Here is an 18606-nt window from a genome sequence, read left to right on the forward strand (position 1 = left end):
TTGATAAGGGCGAATTCCAAGCGTCAGCTTTCGCGTCAGCCGAGCAAAGTCGGGACAAGTCGGGACATACTACAGCATGGCCTGCGTGGAGCGACGACGGAAAGAAAACGTTAATTCAACAGCACGTGGCTCACATACTCATACGCATAGATTTGCGCCCGTTGCGGTGGCCGGGAATCGAACGCGGCTCAACTGCTCGGAAGGCAACTATGCTCACCATTACACTACCACCGCACAGCCGCTGCTCGCAACGCCGCGCTGTGTCGGCTTCCCGCCCGCCGGCAGTGGCCCACGGTGATAGTAGCTGTAGGCGCTTTACGAGGTAGGAGGGTGCATTCGGGCAGCGCCTCCACGCACGCTGCGTCTTTGGGCAAGGCTCGTCGCCGCGGCCGCAACGTTACTCACGCAATAGTGACGAGCGGTCGCTTTGAGGCAGTGTAGTGGGGGACTCCGCGTGTGTAGCACTTTTTTCGGTTGTATCCGACGTCGCTGGGTGGCAATCCCACTTTCCCTGCAGACAGCTGCTCGGGAATATGCTCGGGAAGCACGGACGTCATCGGACGTCCGCCCCCAACAAATGCAACTAACAAAATGAGAACAACAACTAAAAAAGTGGTAGGTTGGTCGACTACCACGCGGGCGGCCCGGCTTCGATTCCCGGCCGATGCATCGTTTTGCTGTTCTCGCTATAGTGCTGCCGCGCCGATTGCTCGCTTGAGGTGCGCCAGCCTCAGGAATGTATAGCAGGATTCGCTGTGAGAAGAACCAAACATGCAGCACGCAAGAGACCCTACTTGGACGGCCGCGTGCTGTTACTGAACTCCAGCGTCGGCCTGGCCCTACAGGCCGCTGTGTTCAGGTGCCGCAAGGGCGATGTACTGTAACCTCAGGCAGTGCTGCTTTCCGTCGTTAAAAAAGCTGCGGCAGCAGTTTACTCTAGCAAGTCGGGAAAGCACGCGTAGCGACACAACAGATTCCTGAGAAAGCGCAAACTGTCTATCTCTAATATGTGAGACTTACCAAGATTCCTGGGATGATGGTTGCAACGAGCCTCGGTAGCGCAGTAGGTAGCGCGTAAGTCTCATAATCTTAAGGTCGTGAGTTCGATCCTCACCCGGGGCATTTAATTTGCTGTACATCACGGCTGAATTAACGGCGTTGCTATTGCTAGCGAACGAACTTAATTGTCGTTTGTTATCCACAAGGAGTCCACGCCTCAGCGTCACAATGTTTACTTCCAATTATGGCAAGGTACAACTTTGATCATTCTCCTCCCCTGTTATGAGTGAAATATGATGCAAACAGCAATGAATAGACAGTTTCGAGCTGTGCGCCATGCCAGTCTGCACGCGCAAAAATGCTCGCAAACAGAGAACAACACTGAGTCCGGATTGAGCACGAAATGCGAGAAGAGAGGGAGTAAATCTCACGTTTCTCGAGCAAATCCGGTGTGGTCTAGTGGCTAGGATACCTGGCTTTCACCCAGGAGGCCCGGGTTCGATTCCCGGTACCGGAAGGGAAGTTTTTGCGCACACGACCCTCCATCGTTTGGCCTTCCAACCTTCGTTTGTCGCCCACCTTCCGGAGCTTCAACCGAACGTAATCGGGGGAAGCAGGCACAGGATGCAATTACTGTCAGCACCGGGATAAAGGGAGAAGAGGCACTGGTCCGCTGTTGGGGTGCTACCAGCGTCAGTGGGAAGTCGGTGAAGTCGCCAGTTGCGCCAGAAGCCAGCAATTACCGTAGTACGCCTACACACGCGTTCCAGTTATTCACATTGCTTGCAGTCGCTCCATGCACAACAAGCGTGAGCCCGGATAGCTCAGTCGGTAGAGCATTAGGCTTTTAACCTAAGGGTCCAGGGTTCGAATCCCTGTTCGGGCGAAGATTTTAACGCTTCCGTAATGGCTCGTCTCGTAGCGCTGGTAGCCCTGCCGTAATCAGTGCACCGAGTTCGTTTCCTGTCAACATTCTGCGCAGACCGGTTGCATTTTTCACGATTCGAGGGAAGCTTTAGCTACGAGCAGTCGTGGCCGAGTGGTTAAGGCGTCTGACTAGAAATCAGATTCCCTCTGGGAGCGTAGGTTCGAGTCCTACCGACTGCGTCGGTTTTTTTTATTTTTTGTTTCAGAAGAGAGAGCAGAAAATTTCGCAGTTTGCCTGTCGTTTTGGTACCTCGCTACACCTCACCTCTCACAGTCGTTTATAGCGCCTGTCCTTTTGATAAGGGCGAATTCCAAGCGTCAGCTTTCGCGTCAGCCGAGCAAAGTCGGGACAAGTCGGGACATACTACAGGATGGCCTGCGTGGAGCGACGACGGAAAGAAAACGTTAATTCAACAGCACGTGGCTCACGTACTCATACGCATAGATTTGCGCCCGTTGCGGTGGCCGGGAATCGAACGCGGCTCAACTGCTCGGAAGGCAACTATGCTCACCATTACACTACCACCGCACAGCCGCTGCTCGCAACGCCGCGCTGTGTCGGCTTCCCGCCCGCCGGCAGTGGCCCACGGTGATAGTAGCTGTAGGCGCTTTACGAGGTAGGAGGGTGCATTCGGGCAGCGCCTCCACGCACGCTGCGTCTTTGGGCAAGGCTCGTCGCCGCGGCCGCAACGTTACTCACGCAATAGTGACGAGCGGTCGCTTTGAGGCAGTGTAGTGGGGGACTCCGCGTGTGTAGCACTTTTTTCGGTTGTATCCGACGTCGCTGGGTGGCAATCCCACTTTCCCTGCAGACAGCTGCTCGGGAATATGCTCGGGAAGCACGGACGTCATCGGACGTCCGCCCCCAACAAATGCAACTAACAAAATGAGAACAACAACTAAAAAAGTGGTAGGTTGTTCGACTACCACGCGGGCGGCCCGGCTTCGATTCCCGGCCGATGCATCGTTTTGCTGTTCTCGCTATAGTGCTGCCGCGCCGATTGCTCGCTTGAGGTGCGCCAGCCTCAGGAATGTATAGCAGGATTCGCTGTGAGAAGAACCAAACATGCAGCACGCAAGAGACCCTACTTGGACGGCCGCGTGCTGTTACTGAACTCCAGCGTCGGCCTGGCCCTACAGGCCGCTGTGTTCAGGTGCCGCAAGGGCGATGTACTGTAACCTCAGGCAGTGCTGCTTTCCGTCGTTAAAAAAGCTGCGGCAGCAGTTTACTCTAGCAAGTCGGGAAAGCACGCGTAGCGACACAACAGATTCCTGAGAAAGCGCAAACTGTCTATCTCTAATATGTGAGACTTACCAAGATTCCTGGGATGATGGTTGCAACGAGCCTCGGTAGCGCAGTAGGTAGCGCGTAAGTCTCATAATCTTAAGGTCGTGAGTTCGATCCTCACCCGGGGCATTTAATTTGCTGTACATCACGGCTGAATTAACGGCGTTGCTATTGCTAGCGAACGAACTTAATTGTCGTTTGTTATCCACAAGGAGTCCACGCCTCAGCGTCACAATGTTTACTTCCAATTATGGCAAGGTACAACTTTGATCATTCTCCTCCCCTGTTATGAGTGAAATATGATGCAAACAGCAATGAATAGACAGTTTCGAGCTGTGCGCCATGCCAGTCTGCACGCGCAAAAATGCTCGCAAACAGAGAACAACACTGAGTCCGGATTGAGCACGAAATACGAGAAGAGAGGGAGTAAATCTCACGTTTCTCGAGCAAATCCGGTGTGGTCTAGTGGCTAGGATACCTGGCTTTCACCCAGGAGGCCCGGGTTCGATTCCCGGTACCGGAAGGGAAGTTTTTGCGCACACGACCCTCCATCGTTTGGCCTTCCAACCTTCGTTTGTCGCCCACCTTCCGGAGCTTCAACCGAACGTAATCGGGGGAAGCAGGCACAGGATGCAATTACTGTCAGCACCGGGATAAAGGGAGAAGAGGCACTGGTCCGCTGTTGGGGTGCTACCAGCGTCAGTGGGAAGTCGGTGAAGTCGCCAGTTGCGCCAGAAGCCAGCAATTACCGTAGTACGCCTACACACGCGTTCCAGTTATTCACATTGCTTGCAGTCGCTCCATGCACAACAAGAGTGAGCCCGGATAGCTCAGTCGGTAGAGCATTAGGCTTTTAACCTAAGGGTCCAGGGTTCGAATCCCTGTTCGGGCGAAGATTTTAACGCTTCCGTAATGGCTCGTCTCGTAGCGCTGGTAGCCCTGCCGTAATCAGTGCACCGAGTTCGTTTCCTGTCAACATTCTGCGCAGACCGGTTGCATTTTTCACGATTCGAGGGAAGCTTTAGCTACGAGCAGTCGTGGCCGAGTGGTTAAGGCGTCTGACTAGAAATCAGATTCCCTCTGGGAGCGTAGGTTCGAGTCCTACCGACTGCGTTGGTTTTTTTTATTTTTTGTTTCAGAAGAGAGAGCAGAAAATTTCGCAGTTTGCCTGTCGTTTTGGTACCTCGCTACACCTCACCTCTCACAGTCGTTTATAGCGCCTGTCCTTTTGATAAGGGCGAATTCCAAGCGTCAGCTTTCGCGTCAGCCGAGCAAAGTCGGGACAAGTCGGGACATACTACAGCATGGCCTGCGTGGAGCGACGACGGAAAGAAAACGTTAATTCAACAGCACGTGGCTCACATACTCATACGCATAGATTTGCGCCCGTTGCGGTGGCCGGGAATCGAACGCGGCTCAACTGCTCGGAAGGCAACTATGCTCACCATTACACTACCACCGCACAGCCGCTGCTCGCAACGCCGCGCTGTGTCGGCTTCCCGCCCGCCGGCAGTGGCCCACGGTGATAGTAGCTGTAGGCGCTTTACGAGGTAGGAGGGTGCATTCGGGCAGCGCCTCCACGCACGCTGCGTCTTTGGGCAAGGCTCGTCGCCGCGGCCGCAACGTTACTCACGCAATAGTGACGAGCGGTCGCTTTGAGGCAGTGTAGTGGGGGACTCCGCGTGTGTAGCACTTTTTTCGGTTGTATCCGACGTCGCTGGGTGGCAATCCCACTTTCCCTGCAGACAGCTGCTCGGGAATATGCTCGGGAAGCACGGACGTCATCGGACGTCCGCCCCCAACAAATGCAACTAACAAAATGAGAACAACAACTAAAAAAGTGGTAGGTTGGTCGACTACCACGCGGGCGGCCCGGCTTCGATTCCCGGCCGATGCATCGTTTTGCTGTTCTCGCTATAGTGCTGCCGCGCCGATTGCTCGCTTGAGGTGCGCCAGCCTCAGGAATGTATAGCAGGATTCGCTGTGAGAAGAACCAAACATGCAGCACGCAAGAGACCCTACTTGGACGGCCGCGTGCTGTTACTGAACTCCAGCGTCGGCCTGGCCCTACAGGCCGCTGTGTTCAGGTGCCGCAAGGGCGATGTACTGTAACCTCAGGCAGTGCTGCTTTCCGTCGTTAAAAAAGCTGCGGCAGCAGTTTACTCTAGCAAGTCGGGAAAGCACGCGTAGCGACACAACAGATTCCTGAGAAAGCGCAAACTGTCTATCTCTAATATGTGAGACTTACCAAGATTCCTGGGATGATGGTTGCAACGAGCCTCGGTAGCGCAGTAGGTAGCGCGTAAGTCTCATAATCTTAAGGTCGTGAGTTCGATCCTCACCCGGGGCATTTAATTTGCTGTACATCACGGCTGAATTAACGGCGTTGCTATTGCTAGCGAACGAACTTAATTGTCGTTTGTTATCCACAAGGAGTCCACGCCTCAGCGTCACAATGTTTACTTCCAATTATGGCAAGGTACAACTTTGATCATTCTCCTCCCCTGTTATGAGTGAAATATGATGCAAACAGCAATGAATAGACAGTTTCGAGCTGTGCGCCATGCCAGTCTGCACGCGCAAAAATGCTCGCAAACAGAGAACAACACTGAGTCCGGATTGAGCACGAAATGCGAGAAGAGAGGGAGTAAATCTCACGTTTCTCGAGCAAATCCGGTGTGGTCTAGTGGCTAGGATACCTGGCTTTCACCCAGGAGGCCCGGGTTCGATTCCCGGTACCGGAAGGGAAGTTTTTGCGCACACGACCCTCCATCGTTTGGCCTTCCAACCTTCGTTTGTCGCCCACCTTCCGGAGCTTCAACCGAACGTAATCGGGGGAAGCAGGCACAGGATGCAATTACTGTCAGCACCGGGATAAAGGGAGAAGAGGCACTGGTCCGCTGTTGGGGTGCTACCAGCGTCAGTGGGAAGTCGGTGAAGTCGCCAGTTGCGCCAGAAGCCAGCAATTACCGTAGTACGCCTACACACGCGTTCCAGTTATTCACATTGCTTGCAGTCGCTCCATGCACAACAAGCGTGAGCCCGGATAGCTCAGTCGGTAGAGCATTAGGCTTTTAACCTAAGGGTCCAGGGTTCGAATCCCTGTTCGGGCGAAGATTTTAACGCTTCCGTAATGGCTCGTCTCGTAGCGCTGGTAGCCCTGCCGTAATCAGTGCACCGAGTTCGTTTCCTGTGAACATTCTGCGCAGACCGGTTGCATTTTTCACGATTCGAGGGAAGCTTTAGCTACGAGCAGTCGTGGCCGAGTGGTTAAGGCGTCTGACTAGAAATCAGATTCCCTCTGGGAGCGTAGGTTCGAGTCCTACCGACTGCGTCGGTTTTTTTTATTTTTTGTTTCAGAAGAGAGAGCAGAAAATTTCGCAGTTTGCCTGTCGTTTTGGTACCTCGCTACACCTCACCTCTCACAGTCGTTTATAGCGCCTGTCCTTTTGATAAGGGCGAATTCCAAGCGTCAGCTTTCGCGTCAGCCGAGCAAAGTCGGGACAAGTCGGGACATACTACAGCATGGCCTGCGTGGAGCGACGACGGAAAGAAAACGTTAATTCAACAGCACGTGGCTCACATACTCATACGCATAGATTTGCGCCCGTTGCGGTGGCCGGGAATCGAACGCGGCTCAACTGCTCGGAAGGCAACTATGCTCACCATTACACTACCACCGCACAGCCGCTGCTCGCAACGCCGCGCTGTGTCGGCTTCCCGCCCGCCGGCAGTGGCCCACGGTGATAGTAGCTGTAGGCGCTTTACGAGGTAGGAGGGTGCATTCGGGCAGCGCCTCCACGCACGCTGCGTCTTTGGGCAAGGCTCGTCGCCGCGGCCGCAACGTTACTCACGCAATAGTGACGAGCGGTCGCTTTGAGGCAGTGTAGTGGGGGACTCCGCGTGTGTAGCACTTTTTTCGGTTGTATCCGACGTCGCTGGGTGGCAATCCCACTTTCCCTGCAGACAGCTGCTCGGGAATATGCTCGGGAAGCACGGACGTCATCGGACGTCCGCCCCCAACAAATGCAACTAACAAAATGAGAACAACAACTAAAAAAGTGGTAGGTTGTTCGACTACCACGCGGGCGGCCCGGCTTCGATTCCCGGCCGATGCATCGTTTTGCTGTTCTCGCTATAGTGCTGCCGCGCCGATTGCTCGCTTGAGGTGCGCCAGCCTCAGGAATGTATAGCAGGATTCGCTGTGAGAAGAACCAAACATGCAGCACGCAAGAGACCCTACTTGGACGGCCGCGTGCTGTTACTGAACTCCAGCGTCGGCCTGGCCCTACAGGCCGCTGTGTTCAGGTGCCGCAAGGGCGATGTACTGTAACCTCAGGCAGTGCTGCTTTCCGTCGTTAAAAAAGCTGCGGCAGCAGTTTACTCTAGCAAGTCGGGAAAGCACGCGTAGCGACACAACAGATTCCTGAGAAAGCGCAAACTGTCTATCTCTAATATGTGAGACTTACCAAGATTCCTGGGATGATGGTTGCAACGAGCCTCGGTAGCGCAGTAGGTAGCGCGTAAGTCTCATAATCTTAAGGTCGTGAGTTCGATCCTCACCCGGGGCATTTAATTTGCTGTACATCACGGCTGAATTAACGGCGTTGCTATTGCTAGCGAACGAACTTAATTGTCGTTTGTTATCCACAAGGAGTCCACGCCTCAGCGTCACAATGTTTACTTCCAATTATGGCAAGGTACAACTTTGATCATTCTCCTCCCCTGTTATGAGTGAAATATGATGCAAACAGCAATGAATAGACAGTTTCGAGCTGTGCGCCATGCCAGTCTGCACGCGCAAAAATGCTCGCAAACAGATAACAACACTGAGTCCGGATTGAGCACGAAATACGAGAAGAGAGGGAGTAAATCTCACGTTTCTCGAGCAAATCCGGTGTGGTCTAGTGGCTAGGATACCTGGCTTTCACCCAGGAGGCCCGGGTTCGATTCCCGGTACCGGAAGGGAAGTTTTTGCGCACACGACCCTCCATCGTTTGGCCTTCCAACCTTCGTTTGTCGCCCACCTTCCGGAGCTTCAACCGAACGTAATCGGGGGAAGCAGGCACAGGATGCAATTACTGTCAGCACCGGGATAAAGGGAGAAGAGGCACTGGTCCGCTGTTGGGGTGCTACCAGCGTCAGTGGGAAGTCGGTGAAGTCGCCAGTTGCGCCAGAAGCCAGCAATTACCGTAGTACGCCTACACACGCGTTCCAGTTATTCACATTGCTTGCAGTCGCTCCATGCACAACAAGAGTGAGCCCGGATAGCTCAGTCGGTAGAGCATTAGGCTTTTAACCTAAGGGTCCAGGGTTCGAATCCCTGTTCGGGCGAAGATTTTAACGCTTCCGTAATGGCTCGTCTCGTAGCGCTGGTAGCCCTGCCGTAATCAGTGCACCGAGTTCGTTTCCTGTCAACATTCTGCGCAGACCGGTTGCATTTTTCACGATTCGAGGGAAGCTTTAGCTACGAGCAGTCGTGGCCGAGTGGTTAAGGCGTCTGACTAGAAATCAGATTCCCTCTGGGAGCGTAGGTTCGAGTCCTACCGACTGCGTCGGTTTTTTTTATTTTTTGTTTCAGAAGAGAGAGCAGAAAATTTCGCAGTTTGCCTGTCGTTTTGGTACCTCGCTACACCTCACCTCTCACAGTCGTTTATAGCGCCTGTCCTTTTGATAAGGGCGAATTCCAAGCGTCAGCTTTCGCGTCAGCCGAGCAAAGTCGGGACAAGTCGGGACATACTACAGGATGGCCTGCGTGGAGCGACGACGGAAAGAAAACGTTAATTCAACAGCACGTGGCTCACATACTCATACGTATAGATTTGCGCCCGTTGCGGTGGCCGGGAATCGAACGCGGCTCAACTGCTCGGAAGGCAACTATGCTCACCATTACACTACCACCGCACAGCCGCTGCTCGCAACGCCGCGCTGTGTCGGCTTCCCGCCCGCCGGCAGTGGCCCACGGTGATAGTAGCTGTAGGCGCTTTACGAGGTAGGAGGGTGCATTCGGGCAGCGCCTCCACGCACGCTGCGTCTTTGGGCAAGGCTCGTCGCCGCGGCCGCAACGTTACTCACGCAATAGTGACGAGCGGTCGCTTTGAGGCAGTGTAGTGGGGGACTCCGCGTGTGTAGCACTTTTTTCGGTTGTATCCGACGTCGCTGGGTGGCAATCCCACTTTCCCTGCAGACAGCTGCTCGGGAATATGCTCGGGAAGCACGGACGTCATCGGACGTCCGCCCCCAACAAATGCAACTAACAAAATGAGAACAACAACTAAAAAAGTGGTAGGTTGTTCGACTACCACGCGGGCGGCCCGGCTTCGATTCCCGGCCGATGCATCGTTTTGCTGTTCTCGCTATAGTGCTGCCGCGCCGATTGCTCGCTTGAGGTGCGCCAGCCTCAGGAATGTATAGCAGGATTCGCTGTGAGAAGAACCAAACATGCAGCACGCAAGAGACCCTACTTGGACGGCCGCGTGCTGTTACTGAACTCCAGCGTCGGCCTGGCCCTACAGGCCGCTGTGTTCAGGTGCCGCAAGGGCGATGTACTGTAACCTCAGGCAGTGCTGCTTTCCGTCGTTAAAAAAGCTGCGGCAGCAGTTTACTCTAGCAAGTCGGGAAAGCACGCGTAGCGACACAACAGATTCCTGAGAAAGCGCAAACTGTCTATCTCTAATATGTGAGACTTACCAAGATTCCTGGGATGATGGTTGCAACGAGCCTCGGTAGCGCAGTAGGTAGCGCGTAAGTCTCATAATCTTAAGGTCGTGAGTTCGATCCTCACCCGGGGCATTTAATTTGCTGTACATCACGGCTGAATTAACGGCGTTGCTATTGCTAGCGAACGAACTTAATTGTCGTTTGTTATCCACAAGGAGTCCACGCCTCAGCGTCACAATGTTTACTTCCAATTATGGCAAGGTACAACTTTGATCATTCTCCTCCCCTGTTATGAGTGAAATATGATGCAAACAGCAATGAATAGACAGTTTCGAGCTGTGCGCCATGCCAGTCTGCACGCGCAAAAATGCTCGCAAACAGAGAACAACACTGAGTCCGGATTGAGCACGAAATGCGAGAAGAGAGGGAGTAAATCTCACGTTTCTCGAGCAAATCCGGTGTGGTCTAGTGGCTAGGATACCTGGCTTTCACCCAGGAGGCCCGGGTTCGATTCCCGGTACCGGAAGGGAAGTTTTTGCGCACACGACCCTCCATCTTTTGGCCTTCCAACCTTCGTTTGTCGCCCACCTTCCGGAGCTTCAACCGAACGTAATCGGGGGAAGCAGGCACAGGATGCAATTACTGTCAGCACCGGGATAAAGGGAGAAGAGGCACTGGTCCGCTGTTGGGGTGCTACCAGCGTCAGTGGGAAGTCGGTGAAGTCGCCAGTTGCGCCAGAAGCCAGCAATTACCGTAGTACGCCTACACACGCGTTCCAGTTATTCACATTGCTTGCAGTCGCTCCATGCACAACAAGCGTGAGCCCGGATAGCTCAGTCGGTAGAGCATTAGGCTTTTAACCTAAGGGTCCAGGGTTCGAATCCCTGTTCGGGCGAAGATTTTAACGCTTCCGTAATGGCTCGTCTCGTAGCGCTGGTAGCCCTGCCGTAATCAGTGCACCGAGTTCGTTTCCTGTCAACATTCTGCGCAGACCGGTTGCATTTTTCACGATTCGAGGGAAGCTTTAGCTACGAGCAGTCGTGGCCGAGTGGTTAAGGCGTCTGACTAGAAATCAGATTCCCTCTGGGAGCGTAGGTTCGAGTCCTACCGACTGCGTCGGTTTTTTTTATTTTTTGTTTCAGAAGAGAGAGCAGAAAATTTCGCAGTTTGCCTGTCGTTTTGGTACCTCGCTACACCTCACCTCTCACAGTCGTTTATAGCGCCTGTCCTTTTGATAAGGGCGAATTCCAAGCGTCAGCTTTCGCGTCAGCCGAGCAAAGTCGGGACAAGTCGGGACATACTACAGGATGGCCTGCGTGGAGCGACGACGGAAAGAAAACGTTAATTCAACAGCACGTGGCTCACGTACTCATACGCATAGATTTGCGCCCGTTGCGGTGGCCGGGAATCGAACGCGGCTCAACTGCTCGGAAGGCAACTATGCTCACCATTACACTACCACCGCACAGCCGCTGCTCGCAACGCCGCGCTGTGTCGGCTTCCCGCCCGCCGGCAGTGGCCCACGGTGATAGTAGCTGTAGGCGCTTTACGAGGTAGGAGGGTGCATTCGGGCAGCGCCTCCACGCACGCTGCGTCTTTGGGCAAGGCTCGTCGCCGCGGCCGCAACGTTACTCACGCAATAGTGACGAGCGGTCGCTTTGAGGCAGTGTAGTGGGGGACTCCGCGTGTGTAGCACTTTTTTCGGTTGTATCCGACGTCGCTGGGTGGCAATCCCACTTTCCCTGCAGACAGCTGCTCGGGAATATGCTCGGGAAGCACGGACGTCATCGGACGTCCGCCCCCAACAAATGCAACTAACAAAATGAGAACAACAACTAAAAAAGTGGTAGGTTGTTCGACTACCACGCGGGCGGCCCGGCTTCGATTCCCGGCCGATGCATCGTTTTGCTGTTCTCGCTATAGTGCTGCCGCGCCGATTGCTCGCTTGAGGTGCGCCAGCCTCAGGAATGTATAGCAGGATTCGCTGTGAGAAGAACCAAACATGCAGCACGCAAGAGACCCTACTTGGACGGCCGCGTGCTGTTACTGAACTCCAGCGTCGGCCTGGCCCTACAGGCCGCTGTGTTCAGGTGCCGCAAGGGCGATGTACTGTAACCTCAGGCAGTGCTGCTTTCCGTCGTTAAAAAAGCTGCGGCAGCAGTTTACTCTAGCAAGTCGGGAAAGCACGCGTAGCGACACAACAGATTCCTGAGAAAGCGCAAACTGTCTATCTCTAATATGTGAGACTTACCAAGATTCCTGGGATGATGGTTGCAACGAGCCTCGGTAGCGCAGTAGGTAGCGCGTAAGTCTCATAATCTTAAGGTCGTGAGTTCGATCCTCACCCGGGGCATTTAATTTGCTGTACATCACGGCTGAATTAACGGCGTTGCTATTGCTAGCGAACGAACTTAATTGTCGTTTGTTATCCACAAGGAGTCCACGCCTCAGCGTCACAATGTTTACTTCCAATTATGGCAAGGTACAACTTTGATCATTCTCCTCCCCTGTTATGAGTGAAATATGATGCAAACAGCAATGAATAGACAGTTTCGAGCTGTGCGCCATGCCAGTCTGCACGCGCAAAAATGCTCGCAAACAGAGAACAACACTGAGTCCGGATTGAGCACGAAATGCGAGAAGAGAGGGAGTAAATCTCACGTTTCTCGAGCAAATCCGGTGTGGTCTAGTGGCTAGGATACCTGGATTTCACCCAGGAGGCCCGGGTTCGATTCCCGGTACCGGAAGGGAAGTTTTTGCGCACACGACCCTCCATCGTTTGGCCTTCCAACCTTCGTTTGTCGCCCACCTTCCGGAGCTTCAACCGAACGTAATCGGGGGAAGCAGGCACAGGATGCAATTACTGTCAGCACCGGGATAAAGGGAGAAGAGGCACTGGTCCGCTGTTGGGGTGCTACCAGCGTCAGTGGGAAGTCGGTGAAGTCGCCAGTTGCGCCAGAAGCCAGCAATTACCGTAGTACGCCTACACACGCGTTCCAGTTATTCACATTGCTTGCAGTCGCTCCATGCACAACAAGAGTGAGCCCGGATAGCTCAGTCGGTAGAGCATTAGGCTTTTAACCTAAGGGTCCAGGGTTCGAATCCCTGTTCGGGCGAAGATTTTAACGCTTCCGTAATGGCTCGTCTCGTAGCGCTGGTAGCCCTGCCGTAATCAGTGCACCGAGTTCGTTTCCTGTCAACATTCTGCGCAGACCGGTTGCATTTTTCACGATTCGAGGGAAGCTTTAGCTACGAGCAGTCGTGGCCGAGTGGTTAAGGCGTCTGACTAGAAATCAGATTCCCTCTGGGAGCGTAGGTTCGAGTCCTACCGACTGCGTCGGTTTTTTTTATTTTTTGTTTCAGAAGAGAGAGCAGAAAATTTCGCAGTTTGCCTGTCGTTTTGGTACCTCGCTACACCTCACCTCTCACAGTCGTTTATAGCGCCTGTCCTTTTGATAAGGGCGAATTCCAAGCGTCAGCTTTCGCGTCAGCCGAGCAAAGTCGGGACAAGTCGGGACATACTACAGGATGGCCTGCGTGGAGCGACGACGGAAAGAAAACGTTAATTCAACAGCACGTGGCTCACATACTCATACGTATAGATTTGCGCCCGTTGCGGTGGCCGGGAATCGAACGCGGCTCAACTGCTCGGAAGGCAACTATGCTCACCATTACACTACCACCGCACAGCCGCTGCTCGCAACGCCGCGCTGTGTCGGCTTCCCGCCCGCCGGCAGTGGCCCACGGTGATAGTAGCTGTAGGCGCTTTACGAGGTAGGAGGGTGCATTCGGGCAGCGCCTCCACGCACGCTGCGTCTTTGGGCAAGGCTCGTCGCCGCGGCCGCAACGTTACTCACGCAATAGTGACGAGCGGTCGCTTTGAGGCAGTGTAGTGGGGGACTCCGCGTGTGTAGCACTTTTTTCGGTTGTATCCGACGTCGCTGGGTGGCAATCCCACTTTCCCTGCAGACAGCTGCTCGGGAATATGCTCGGGAAGCACGGACGTCATCGGACGTCCGCCCCCAACAAATGCAACTAACAAAATGAGAACAACAACTAAAAAAGTGGTAGGTTGTTCGACTACCACGCGGGCGGCCCGGCTTCGATTCCCGGCCGATGCATCGTTTTGCTGTTCTCGCTATAGTGCTGCCGCGCCGATTGCTCGCTTGAGGTGCGCCAGCCTCAGGAATGTATAGCAGGATTCGCTGTGAGAAGAACCAAACATGCAGCACGCAAGAGACCCTACTTGGACGGCCGCGTGCTGTTACTGAACTCCAGCGTCGGCCTGGCCCTACAGGCCGCTGTGTTCAGGTGCCGCAAGGGCGATGTACTGTAACCTCAGGCAGTGCTGCTTTCCGTCGTTAAAAAAGCTGCGGCAGCAGTTTACTCTAGCAAGTCGGGAAAGCACGCGTAGCGACACAACAGATTCCTGAGAAAGCGCAAACTGTCTATCTCTAATATGTGAGACTTACCAAGATTCCTGGGATGATGGTTGCAACGAGCCTCGGTAGCGCAGTAGGTAGCGCGTAAGTCTCATAATCTTAAGGTCGTGAGTTCGATCCTCACCCGGGGCATTTAATTTGCTGTACATCACGGCTGAATTAACGGCGTTGCTATTGCTAGCGAACGAACTTAATTGTCGTTTGTTATCCACAAGGAGTCCACGCCTCAGCGTCACAATGTTTACTTCCAATTATGGCAAGGTACAACTTTGATCATTCTCCTCCCCTGTTATGAGTGAAATATGATGCAAACAGAAATGAATAGACAGTTTCGAGCTGTGCGCCATGCCAGTCTGCACGCGCAAAAATGCTCGCAAACAGAGAACAACACTGAGTCCGGATTGAGCACGAAATGCGAGAAGAGAGGGAGTAAATCTCACGTTTCTCGAGCAAATCCGGTGTGGTCTAGTGGCTAGGATACCTGGCTTTCACCCAGGAGGCCCGGGTTCGATTCCCGGTACCGGAAGGGAAGTTTTTGCGCACACGACCCTCCATCTTTTGGCCTTCCAACCTTCGTTTGTCGCCCACCTTCCGGAGCTTCAACCGAACGTAATCGGGGGAAGCAGGCACAGGATGCAATTACTGTCAGCACCGGGATAAAGGGAGAAGAGGCACTGGTCCGCTGTTGGGGTGCTACCAGCGTCAGTGGGAAGTCGGTGAAGTCGCCAGTTGCGCCAGAAGCCAGCAATTACCGTAGTACGCCTACACACGCGTTCCAGTTATTCACATTGCTTGCAGTCGCTCCATGCACAACAAGCGTGAGCCCGGATAGCTCAGTCGGTAGAGCATTAGGCTTTTAACCTAAGGGTCCAGGGTTCGAATCCCTGTTCGGGCGAAGATTTTAACGCTTCCGTAATGGCTCGTCTCGTAGCGCTGGTAGCCCTGCCGTAATCAGTGCACCGAGTTCGTTTCCTGTCAACATTCTGCGCAGACCGGTTGCATTTTTCACGATTCGAGGGAAGCTTTAGCTACGAGCAGTCGTGGCCGAGTGGTTAAGGCGTCTGACTAGAAATCAGATTCCCTCTGGGAGCGTAGGTTCGAGTCCTACCGACTGCGTCGGTTTTTTTTATTTTTTGTTTCAGAAGAGAGAGCAGAAAATTTCGCAGTTTGCCTGTCGTTTTGGTACCTCGCTACACCTCACCTCTCACAGTCGTTTATAGCGCCTGTCCTTTTGATAAGGGCGAATTCCAAGCGTCAGCTTTCGCGTCAGCCGAGCAAAGTCGGGACAAGTCGGGACATACTACAGGATGGCCTGCGTGGAGCGACGACGGAAAGAAAACGTTAATTCAACAGCACGTGGCTCACGTACTCATACGCATAGATTTGCGCCCGTTGCGGTGGCCGGGAATCGAACGCGGCTCAACTGCTCGGAAGGCAACTATGCTCACCATTACACTACCACCGCACAGCCGCTGCTCGCAACGCCGCGCTGTGTCGGCTTCCCGCCCGCCGGCAGTGGCCCACGGTGATAGTAGCTGTAGGCGCTTTACGAGGTAGGAGGGTGCATTCGGGCAGCGCCTCCACGCACGCTGCGTCTTTGGGCAAGGCTCGTCGCCGCGGCCGCAACGTTACTCACGCAATAGTGACGAGCGGTCGCTTTGAGGCAGTGTAGTGGGGGACTCCGCGTGTGTAGCACTTTTTTCGGTTGTATCCGACGTCGCTGGGTGGCAATCCCACTTTCCCTGCAGACAGCTGCTCGGGAATATGCTCGGGAAGCACGGACGTCATCGGACGTCCGCCCCCAACAAATGCAACTAACAAAATGAGAACAACAACTAAAAAAGTGGTAGGTTGTTCGACTACCACGCGGGCGGCCCGGCTTCGATTCCCGGCCGATGCATCGTTTTGCTGTTCTCGCTATAGTGCTGCCGCGCCGATTGCTCGCTTGAGGTGCGCCAGCCTCAGGAATGTATAGCAGGATTCGCTGTGAGAAGAACCAAACATGCAGCACGCAAGAGACCCTACTTGGACGGCCGCGTGCTGTTACTGAACTCCAGCGTCGGCCTGGCCCTACAGGCCGCTGTGTTCAGGTGCCGCAAGGGCGATGTACTGTAACCTCAGGCAGTGCTGCTTTCCGTCGTTAAAAAAGCTGCGGCAGCAGTTTACTCTAGCAAGTCGGGAAAGCACGCGTAGCGACACAACAGATTCCTGAGAAAGCGCAAACTGTCTATCTCTAATATGTGAGACTTACCAAGATTCCTGGGATGATGGTTGCAACGAGCCTCGGTAGCGCAGTAGGTAGCGCGTAAGTCTCATAATCTTAAGGTCGTGAGTTCGATCCTCACCCGGGGCATTTAATTTGCTGTACATCACGGCTGAATTAACGGCGTTGCTATTGCTAGCGAACGAACTTAATTGTCGTTTGTTATCCACAAGGAGTCCACGCCTCAGCGTCACAATGTTTACTTCCAATTATGGCAAGGTACAACTTTGATCATTCTCCTCCCCTGTTATGAGTGAAATATGATGCAAACAGAAATGAATAGACAGTTTCGAGCTGTGCGCCATGCCAGTCTGCACGCGCAAAAATGCTCGCAAACAGAGAACAACACTGAGTCCGGATTGAGCACGAAATGCGAGAAGAGAGGGAGTAAATCTCACGTTTCTCGAGCAAATCCGGTGTGGTCTAGTGGCTAGGATACCTGGCTTTCACCCAGGAGGCCCGGGTTCGATTCCCGGTACCGGAAGGGAAGTTTTTGCGCACACGACCCTCCATCTTTTGGCCTTCCAACCTTCGTTTGTCGCCCACCTTCCGGAGCTTCAACCGAACGTAATCGGGGGAAGCAGGCACAGGATGCAATTACTGTCAGCACCGGGATAAAGGGAGAAGAGGCACTGGTCCGCTGTTGGGGTGCTACCAGCGTCAGTGGGAAGTCGGTGAAGTCGCCAGTTGCGCCAGAAGCCAGCAATTACCGTAGTACGCCTACACACGCGTTCCAGTTATTCACATTGCTTGCAGTCGCTCCATGCACAACAAGCGTGAGCCCGGATAGCTCAGTCGGTAGAGCATTAGGCTTTTAACCTAAGGGTCCAGGGTTCGAATCCCTGTTCGGGCGAAGATTTTAACGCTTCCGTAATGGCTCGTCTCGTAGCGCTGGTAGCCCTGCCGTAATCAGTGCACCGAGTTCGTTTCCTGTCAACATTCTGCGCAGACCGGTTGCATTTTTCACGATTCGAGGGAAGCTTTAGCTACGAGCAGTCGTGGCCGAGTGGTTAAGGCGTCTGACTAGAAATCAGATTCCCTCTGGGAGCGTAGGTTCGAGTCCTACCGACTGCGTCGGTTTTTTTTATTTTTTGTTTCAGAAGAGAGAGCAGAAAATTTCGCAGTTTGCCTGTCGTTTTGGTACCTCGCTACACCTCACCTCTCACAGTCGTTTATAGCGCCTGTCCTTTTGATAAGGGCGAATTCCAAGCGTCAGCTTTCGCGTCAGCCGAGCAAAGTCGGGACAAGTCGGGACATACTACAGGATGGCCTGCGTGGAGCGACGACGGAAAGAAAACGTTAATTCAACAGCACGTGGCTCACGTACTCATACGCATAGATTTGCGCCCGTTGCGGTGGCCGGGAATCGAACGCGGCTCAACTGCTCGGAAGGCAACTATGCTCACCATTACACTACCACCGCACAGCCGCTGCTCGCAACGCCGCGCTGTGTCGGCTTCCCGCCCGCCGGCAGTGGCCCACGGTGATAGTAGCTGTAGGCGCTTTACGAGGTAGGAGGGTGCATTCGGGCAGCGCCTCCACGCACGCTGCGTCTTTGGGCAAGGCTCGTCGCCGCGGCCGCAACGTTACTCACGCAATAGTGACGAGCGGTCGCTTTGAGGCAGTGTAGTGGGGGACTCCGCGTGTGTAGCACTTTTTTCGGTTGTATCCGACGTCGCTGGGTGGCAATCCCACTTTCCCTGCAGACAGCTGCTCGGGAATATGCTCGGGAAGCACGGACGTCATCGGACGTCCGCCCCCAACAAATGCAACTAACAAAATGAGAACAACAACTAAAAAAGTGGTAGGTTGTTCGACTACCACGCGGGCGGCCCGGCTTCGATTCCCGGCCGATGCATCGTTTTGCTGTTCTCGCTATAGTGCTGCCGCGCCGATTGCTCGCTTGAGGTGCGCCAGCCTCAGGAATGTATAGCAGGATTCGCTGTGAGAAGAACCAAACATGCAGCACGCAAGAGACCCTACTTGGACGGCCGCGTGCTGTTACTGAACTCCAGCGTCGGCCTGGC

General features: G+C 54.0%; 41 non-coding genes across 41 annotated transcripts; 32 read left to right on the plus strand and 9 right to left on the minus strand.

The window, feature by feature from the left end:
• Positions 1–162: 162 nt before the first annotated feature.
• Trnag-ucc (transfer RNA glycine (anticodon UCC)) lies at positions 163–234 on the minus strand. The gene has a single exon. It is a non-coding gene; the product is annotated as a tRNA-Gly (tRNA).
• An 815-nt stretch (positions 235–1049) lies between these two features.
• On the plus strand, positions 1050–1122 carry Trnam-cau (transfer RNA methionine (anticodon CAU)). Its single transcript has one exon. It is a non-coding gene; the product is annotated as a tRNA-Met (tRNA).
• A 322-nt stretch (positions 1123–1444) lies between these two features.
• Positions 1445–1516, plus strand: Trnae-uuc (transfer RNA glutamic acid (anticodon UUC)). The gene has a single exon. It is a non-coding gene; the product is annotated as a tRNA-Glu (tRNA).
• A 296-nt stretch (positions 1517–1812) lies between these two features.
• Positions 1813–1885, plus strand: Trnak-uuu (transfer RNA lysine (anticodon UUU)). The gene has a single exon. It is a non-coding gene; the product is annotated as a tRNA-Lys (tRNA).
• Positions 1886–2024: 139 nt separating this feature from the next.
• Trnas-aga (transfer RNA serine (anticodon AGA)) lies at positions 2025–2106 on the plus strand. The gene has a single exon. It is a non-coding gene; the product is annotated as a tRNA-Ser (tRNA).
• Positions 2107–2383: 277 nt separating this feature from the next.
• On the minus strand, positions 2384–2455 carry Trnag-ucc (transfer RNA glycine (anticodon UCC)). The gene has a single exon. It is a non-coding gene; the product is annotated as a tRNA-Gly (tRNA).
• Positions 2456–3270: 815 nt separating this feature from the next.
• Trnam-cau (transfer RNA methionine (anticodon CAU)) lies at positions 3271–3343 on the plus strand. Its single transcript has one exon. It is a non-coding gene; the product is annotated as a tRNA-Met (tRNA).
• Positions 3344–3665: 322 nt separating this feature from the next.
• Trnae-uuc (transfer RNA glutamic acid (anticodon UUC)) lies at positions 3666–3737 on the plus strand. The gene has a single exon. It is a non-coding gene; the product is annotated as a tRNA-Glu (tRNA).
• Positions 3738–4033: 296 nt separating this feature from the next.
• Trnak-uuu (transfer RNA lysine (anticodon UUU)) lies at positions 4034–4106 on the plus strand. The gene has a single exon. It is a non-coding gene; the product is annotated as a tRNA-Lys (tRNA).
• A 139-nt stretch (positions 4107–4245) lies between these two features.
• On the plus strand, positions 4246–4327 carry Trnas-aga (transfer RNA serine (anticodon AGA)). Its single transcript has one exon. It is a non-coding gene; the product is annotated as a tRNA-Ser (tRNA).
• A 277-nt stretch (positions 4328–4604) lies between these two features.
• Trnag-ucc (transfer RNA glycine (anticodon UCC)) lies at positions 4605–4676 on the minus strand. Its single transcript has one exon. It is a non-coding gene; the product is annotated as a tRNA-Gly (tRNA).
• Positions 4677–5491: 815 nt separating this feature from the next.
• Trnam-cau (transfer RNA methionine (anticodon CAU)) lies at positions 5492–5564 on the plus strand. The gene has a single exon. It is a non-coding gene; the product is annotated as a tRNA-Met (tRNA).
• A 322-nt stretch (positions 5565–5886) lies between these two features.
• Trnae-uuc (transfer RNA glutamic acid (anticodon UUC)) lies at positions 5887–5958 on the plus strand. Its single transcript has one exon. It is a non-coding gene; the product is annotated as a tRNA-Glu (tRNA).
• A 296-nt stretch (positions 5959–6254) lies between these two features.
• On the plus strand, positions 6255–6327 carry Trnak-uuu (transfer RNA lysine (anticodon UUU)). Its single transcript has one exon. It is a non-coding gene; the product is annotated as a tRNA-Lys (tRNA).
• Positions 6328–6466: 139 nt separating this feature from the next.
• On the plus strand, positions 6467–6548 carry Trnas-aga (transfer RNA serine (anticodon AGA)). Its single transcript has one exon. It is a non-coding gene; the product is annotated as a tRNA-Ser (tRNA).
• A 277-nt stretch (positions 6549–6825) lies between these two features.
• Trnag-ucc (transfer RNA glycine (anticodon UCC)) lies at positions 6826–6897 on the minus strand. The gene has a single exon. It is a non-coding gene; the product is annotated as a tRNA-Gly (tRNA).
• Positions 6898–7712: 815 nt separating this feature from the next.
• Positions 7713–7785, plus strand: Trnam-cau (transfer RNA methionine (anticodon CAU)). The gene has a single exon. It is a non-coding gene; the product is annotated as a tRNA-Met (tRNA).
• Positions 7786–8107: 322 nt separating this feature from the next.
• Positions 8108–8179, plus strand: Trnae-uuc (transfer RNA glutamic acid (anticodon UUC)). The gene has a single exon. It is a non-coding gene; the product is annotated as a tRNA-Glu (tRNA).
• A 296-nt stretch (positions 8180–8475) lies between these two features.
• On the plus strand, positions 8476–8548 carry Trnak-uuu (transfer RNA lysine (anticodon UUU)). Its single transcript has one exon. It is a non-coding gene; the product is annotated as a tRNA-Lys (tRNA).
• A 139-nt stretch (positions 8549–8687) lies between these two features.
• Positions 8688–8769, plus strand: Trnas-aga (transfer RNA serine (anticodon AGA)). Its single transcript has one exon. It is a non-coding gene; the product is annotated as a tRNA-Ser (tRNA).
• Positions 8770–9046: 277 nt separating this feature from the next.
• Trnag-ucc (transfer RNA glycine (anticodon UCC)) lies at positions 9047–9118 on the minus strand. The gene has a single exon. It is a non-coding gene; the product is annotated as a tRNA-Gly (tRNA).
• An 815-nt stretch (positions 9119–9933) lies between these two features.
• On the plus strand, positions 9934–10006 carry Trnam-cau (transfer RNA methionine (anticodon CAU)). Its single transcript has one exon. It is a non-coding gene; the product is annotated as a tRNA-Met (tRNA).
• Positions 10007–10328: 322 nt separating this feature from the next.
• On the plus strand, positions 10329–10400 carry Trnae-uuc (transfer RNA glutamic acid (anticodon UUC)). Its single transcript has one exon. It is a non-coding gene; the product is annotated as a tRNA-Glu (tRNA).
• Positions 10401–10696: 296 nt separating this feature from the next.
• Positions 10697–10769, plus strand: Trnak-uuu (transfer RNA lysine (anticodon UUU)). Its single transcript has one exon. It is a non-coding gene; the product is annotated as a tRNA-Lys (tRNA).
• Positions 10770–10908: 139 nt separating this feature from the next.
• On the plus strand, positions 10909–10990 carry Trnas-aga (transfer RNA serine (anticodon AGA)). Its single transcript has one exon. It is a non-coding gene; the product is annotated as a tRNA-Ser (tRNA).
• A 277-nt stretch (positions 10991–11267) lies between these two features.
• Positions 11268–11339, minus strand: Trnag-ucc (transfer RNA glycine (anticodon UCC)). The gene has a single exon. It is a non-coding gene; the product is annotated as a tRNA-Gly (tRNA).
• Positions 11340–12154: 815 nt separating this feature from the next.
• Trnam-cau (transfer RNA methionine (anticodon CAU)) lies at positions 12155–12227 on the plus strand. The gene has a single exon. It is a non-coding gene; the product is annotated as a tRNA-Met (tRNA).
• Positions 12228–12549: 322 nt separating this feature from the next.
• Trnae-uuc (transfer RNA glutamic acid (anticodon UUC)) lies at positions 12550–12621 on the plus strand. Its single transcript has one exon. It is a non-coding gene; the product is annotated as a tRNA-Glu (tRNA).
• Positions 12622–12917: 296 nt separating this feature from the next.
• Positions 12918–12990, plus strand: Trnak-uuu (transfer RNA lysine (anticodon UUU)). Its single transcript has one exon. It is a non-coding gene; the product is annotated as a tRNA-Lys (tRNA).
• Positions 12991–13129: 139 nt separating this feature from the next.
• Positions 13130–13211, plus strand: Trnas-aga (transfer RNA serine (anticodon AGA)). The gene has a single exon. It is a non-coding gene; the product is annotated as a tRNA-Ser (tRNA).
• Positions 13212–13488: 277 nt separating this feature from the next.
• On the minus strand, positions 13489–13560 carry Trnag-ucc (transfer RNA glycine (anticodon UCC)). Its single transcript has one exon. It is a non-coding gene; the product is annotated as a tRNA-Gly (tRNA).
• An 815-nt stretch (positions 13561–14375) lies between these two features.
• On the plus strand, positions 14376–14448 carry Trnam-cau (transfer RNA methionine (anticodon CAU)). Its single transcript has one exon. It is a non-coding gene; the product is annotated as a tRNA-Met (tRNA).
• A 322-nt stretch (positions 14449–14770) lies between these two features.
• Positions 14771–14842, plus strand: Trnae-uuc (transfer RNA glutamic acid (anticodon UUC)). Its single transcript has one exon. It is a non-coding gene; the product is annotated as a tRNA-Glu (tRNA).
• A 296-nt stretch (positions 14843–15138) lies between these two features.
• On the plus strand, positions 15139–15211 carry Trnak-uuu (transfer RNA lysine (anticodon UUU)). Its single transcript has one exon. It is a non-coding gene; the product is annotated as a tRNA-Lys (tRNA).
• Positions 15212–15350: 139 nt separating this feature from the next.
• On the plus strand, positions 15351–15432 carry Trnas-aga (transfer RNA serine (anticodon AGA)). Its single transcript has one exon. It is a non-coding gene; the product is annotated as a tRNA-Ser (tRNA).
• Positions 15433–15709: 277 nt separating this feature from the next.
• Positions 15710–15781, minus strand: Trnag-ucc (transfer RNA glycine (anticodon UCC)). The gene has a single exon. It is a non-coding gene; the product is annotated as a tRNA-Gly (tRNA).
• Positions 15782–16596: 815 nt separating this feature from the next.
• Positions 16597–16669, plus strand: Trnam-cau (transfer RNA methionine (anticodon CAU)). The gene has a single exon. It is a non-coding gene; the product is annotated as a tRNA-Met (tRNA).
• Positions 16670–16991: 322 nt separating this feature from the next.
• Positions 16992–17063, plus strand: Trnae-uuc (transfer RNA glutamic acid (anticodon UUC)). Its single transcript has one exon. It is a non-coding gene; the product is annotated as a tRNA-Glu (tRNA).
• Positions 17064–17359: 296 nt separating this feature from the next.
• Positions 17360–17432, plus strand: Trnak-uuu (transfer RNA lysine (anticodon UUU)). Its single transcript has one exon. It is a non-coding gene; the product is annotated as a tRNA-Lys (tRNA).
• A 139-nt stretch (positions 17433–17571) lies between these two features.
• On the plus strand, positions 17572–17653 carry Trnas-aga (transfer RNA serine (anticodon AGA)). The gene has a single exon. It is a non-coding gene; the product is annotated as a tRNA-Ser (tRNA).
• A 277-nt stretch (positions 17654–17930) lies between these two features.
• Trnag-ucc (transfer RNA glycine (anticodon UCC)) lies at positions 17931–18002 on the minus strand. The gene has a single exon. It is a non-coding gene; the product is annotated as a tRNA-Gly (tRNA).
• Between the last annotated feature and the right edge of the window lie 604 nt (positions 18003–18606).

Source organism: Schistocerca cancellata, unplaced genomic scaffold, assembly GCF_023864275.1.
Source record: "Schistocerca cancellata isolate TAMUIC-IGC-003103 unplaced genomic scaffold, iqSchCanc2.1 HiC_scaffold_411, whole genome shotgun sequence".
NCBI classification, from domain to species: Eukaryota; Metazoa; Arthropoda; class Insecta; order Orthoptera; family Acrididae; genus Schistocerca; species Schistocerca cancellata.